General features: G+C 42.8%; 1 long non-coding RNA gene across 1 annotated transcript; it reads right to left on the minus strand.

Annotated features, from left to right (window-relative positions):
* Nucleotides 1-17: 17 nt before the first annotated feature.
* On the minus strand, nucleotides 18-3,664 carry LOC138955967 (uncharacterized). The gene is made up of 3 exons (XR_011452441.1): nucleotides 3,409-3,664; nucleotides 849-1,012; nucleotides 18-333 (listed from the first exon to the last, which is right to left on the minus strand). It is a non-coding gene; the product is annotated as an uncharacterized lncRNA (long non-coding RNA).
* Nucleotides 3,665-4,545: the final 881 nt, after the last annotated feature.

Here is a 4,545-nt window from a genome sequence, read left to right on the forward strand (position 1 = left end):
CAGGTTATACTGTGGAACACCCCTTTTAAGACCTCCAATAATCTGAGAAAATTCAGTCTTAAAAAGGAGGGAGTCTTAAAAGGGGGGTAATTTTACAGAGGTTATGAACAGAAAGTCTGAGAAAACAAGGTCTTTAAAAGGAGGGAGTCTTAAATTGGGGGGTCTTAACAGGGGGGTTCCACTGTACCACAATATAAATCTCACACTGACAGCGGACAAAAACTGAGAAAACACCCAGTATACATGTACCGGTACTCACAAAAGAGTTACAAGTAGCATCTCCAGGAGCCGAAATCCCAAGCCCTTGATATCTGCACTTTTAGCATCTTGTACCTTGAATAGTATGAAGATAACATGTCATTGTCACCGTCAGTAAATCACTATATCAAAATTATCAATATCATATGATTACTTACTAAAATAACTTTATGAAGTGATCTAGCACTGTCAATGGCAATAGTATCATGACAGTTTGACAGTGAGATTACGATTAATCATCCTCATTAACAAATAACATAGATCAGTTCTAATGTAGTACCTGTTTGTTGTGAACTCACCAGCAGGAGTATTGCATGTATTAATTGCGCATTACTGAATCCATGCACCCACATAGTCTCTTACTAATTTGCAAAACCATAATGACTTCAAACCTCTGATGAATTACATAACTCATTTATGAAGAGTAGTTAATACTAATAGTTGTAGTACAAACCCAAGTTTGTGTGCGTGTTTGTATGTGTGGGTGGGGGTGTCGAAGGGGGGGGGGGGGGGGGGGGAGACGGTTACTGATGGTTCACCCACAAAAATGTACACTTACTAAGTAACTATTTTCAAAGCTTCTTGCTTACCTTGGAATAGTGTCAAGCAGCTTATGTTGTGTCTAGATCAGCCATCAGATCTTCACACTCAGCGGGGTCAGCCTGCACATGCTGCAAACTGGACATGCCTGCAATTCTTGAGCAACCAAGCTGTTGTTGCGGAGACAACGGAACCATGCTCAAGTCAGGTCCAACTGAAATAAAAGCATATTGTTAGCTGATAAGGCCAAAAAAAAAAATGTTCTGTTTAGGGTAACATGCCCCCAAAAATTAGGGTCGGTCGGTCGGCAACTTTTTTTATTTTTTTATTTTTTATTTTTAGAATCCAAATGAAAGTGTTTAATGAAATAATTGTTATAGAGCATCGTAAATGGTCTAAATAACTCAGACATTGAAAATCCTTTCATTTGATATGCAACATGACTATATTCCGTTCTGAAATAGCAAAAATATGGTTTTTGAAAAATGAGGTAAGTAGAAATTGAGAAAAAAGTTTTAGGGTCGGCGCCAAAAACACAGGGTCGGTCGGGTTACCCTAAACAGACAATTTTTTTTTGTTGGCCTAAATGATTTGGTCAAGCAAAACCATGCGGTATTTTTTTAATAAAATATTAGGCAAGCGATTCACAGAGCGCGGCAATTCACAGAGCGCGGCACGTTGTGCAGCGCAGCAATTCCCAGAGCGCGGTTATTGCTCTCACCAGCGCAGATTGTTGATGCGCTTTATTTTTGTACATGTATGCATGATTATCAGCAACATTTTACACTCTTTCTTTGGACACGCAAAAGCAACTTCAGGGCTGCAAGACTACAATATTGCACTTTATGCAGACTGAATATAAAATTATATACACGTTCAAATCAACTGGAAAAAAAACCCACGCTGAAAAAATGATCTGCGCATGCGCGAATTCCAAAATGGCTGCTGAAGTGTTAACTGGTGTGACACCGATTAACAGTTCCGCGGCACTGTACTCGGATAATTGTTTAAAAACGTCATCCCAGTTTAAAAACTCAGCTCCTTTCCATATATAGTAGAAGCCATTGCAATGACATGTAGTGATATGAGTATGACTGCCAAGTATTCAAGGCCGGTGTCACAAACTGAAAACTCTGCCTGAACAGTCCTTCTCATTGCGGTCAATGCGCATGCGCTAACATGGGGAGATTAATCAGGTCGTGAACAACCTACGGTTTCTGTAGCAAGTTGGTTTTTTGGCGGGGTGGAGTTGCTAACCCCACGCCCAACCCTCCTCCTTTATCCGGGCTGCGGCCCTATGCTCCACAGGGAGTCTACAGGAATAAGTCAAGTAAGTCAAGAACAACCTAACCCTTACCCTAACCCATGGTTCGATGGGTCAAAGGGTCGCATTTTTGTAAGTCCAAGATTGGCGCATGCGCATTGACCGCAATGAGAAGGATTGTTCAGCAGAGGCAGGCACGTTTTTACATCGACGCGGCGATATACTGGTGAATTCAGTTGAAAGAGTGAGAGAGAGAGAATGGCTCAGCTCTGTTTTTCGCTTTATTGACAGTTTTATTTCTCAAATAGATCAGATAGATGTAGCTGTTGTAAACTTTGCGATTGTGAAGGAAATGTATCGGCAGAATACATCGCGCGTCGTGAATCGCAGCGTTCCTCGTAGCGCCGCGCGTTGTAAATCGCAACGCTGCACAACGCGCCGCGCGCTGTGAATCCACTTCGTTAAATTTATGTATACCTCGCTGATGCAAAAATAATGTACTTATTTACTATTAGCATTTAGCTGGTCATTCAAACCATAGCTTGTTTAAAGCTAGTAGTAGCAGTAGTATTTAGTACTAGTAGTTTGTTTGTTTGTTTGTTTGTTTGCTTAACGCCCAGCCGACCACGAAGGGCCATATCAGGGCGATGCTGCTTTGACACTTAACGTGCGCCACACACAAGACAGAAGTCGCAACACAGGCTGTGAACATGTCTCACCTAGTCACATTATTCTGACACCGGACCAACCAGTCCTAACCCCATAATGCCAGACGCCAGGCGGAGCAGCCACTAGATTGCCAATTTTACAGTCTTAGGTATGACCCGGCCGGGAGTACTAGTAGTAATGATTTAGTAAAATACTACTATAGTAGAACTCGAACTCCTATTGCTAGTAAATTACTAATTAGTGCACACAAGAACAACCATGGCAGTTGGCAATGGCACCGGCAGAATACGATCAAATATTTATAGCCTCACCATGGGTTGACGTCCCATCAAAATGAATCACTGAATGAATTAGGGACTGAATCAAAGTTCAAACTTCAGAGACATCATTACAATTTTTCACAAAGACTGATTTTCAGCAAACAGCCATGTTTACCTGTACAAATGTATCAGTGCTATCACTATGACTATGTGTATGACAGTGTGGTAACTGGTAAGCTTAGTATTTTGGTTCGAGCACAGGCGGAAGGTATCGTCCACTGGACCACTAGACTACTTTCAAACTCATACGAGTCATAGAAAGTAGTGGTCCAGTGAACGATACCTTCCGCCTGTGGTTCGAGACAGAGACAAAGTTGAAACTTAATTCGAGAAGCCAAACGGCTGACGAATACTTACGTATTTTGAGCAAAACCCACACACGTCGACCCCAAGTTGATGTCTGCTGGAGTACGTAGTCATAAAAACGTCCATAAAGCTTGGTTTTGAAACGTTTCTTAGCACGAGTTAGATTTATCCGCCATTTTCGATAACCTTTTACTGCACATGGCGCATGCGCGGTCTGCGCGACTTTACCAAACTATCGCCGGCACAGGCCACTGATCTAAAAAGAGAGACTGACAAACTGTACAGGCGCCTTATGGTGATAACCCAGGGGCGGACGAGGGGGGGGGGGGGGGGGGGGGCACAGGGGGCACGTGCCCCCCCCCCAAAAAAAAAGAAAAAAAAAGATTTTTCTATGCTGATTCTATGACTATTTCTAAGTTCAAATGGCACCAGATGGCACCATTTTGCTCAGTTCTTTAGGCAAAAAAAATTTCCGGGGGGGCATGCCCCCGGACCCCCCTAGCAAATTCGGGCGCTTCGCGCCCATCACATTCACTTTCGATTCAAAGTCCCCCCCCCCCCCCCCCCCCCCGCCTTACAAAGCAACTGATCCGCCCCTCAGTGTAACCCGACAGGCACAACCATGCTGTTGTTGTGTTTTGTAGTTGTTTCAAGTGCACATGATGAGGCCGTGTGCCAAAAGCCACTAATTAAAAAAAAGTGTGTGTGTGTGAAAAGCCGAGCGGTGGTAGCGGCTTCACGTAGATATAAGGGAAGGGCTCCTAATATGGACCGGCTCCTAATATGGACCACCTCCTGTTCTGAAAAACTAACGGCGCTAGAGCGCTCAAAAAAAAATTTTCCGCTGTATTGCAGAAACACAAATCTCAAAACCGTTAGGCTTTTTCTCTTTTTTTCACTCAGTTTGGCAGCGTTCACTCTAAATTTGCCGCCGAAAACGAACTCGTTTCTGTCCACAGCCAAAGCTTTTATCACACAAAAATTGCTATATATGACAGCTAAGACCGCATTTGTTACATTTTAGCAGGGTTGACCCCGAGTTTTTACCGTGCAAACAAAAAATAATAGCAAGATCTCAAAGTATGTGCGAGTCCCCTAATATGGACCACCTTCAACAAATCGAGAAAAAAAAGCTAAAAGCTATTTTCAATAATTCATTAAGAAGCTTGCTGGAAATAACCTATAACT

Source organism: Littorina saxatilis, unplaced genomic scaffold, assembly GCF_037325665.1.
Source record: "Littorina saxatilis isolate snail1 unplaced genomic scaffold, US_GU_Lsax_2.0 scaffold_2268, whole genome shotgun sequence".
Taxonomy (NCBI): domain Eukaryota; kingdom Metazoa; phylum Mollusca; class Gastropoda; order Littorinimorpha; family Littorinidae; genus Littorina; species Littorina saxatilis.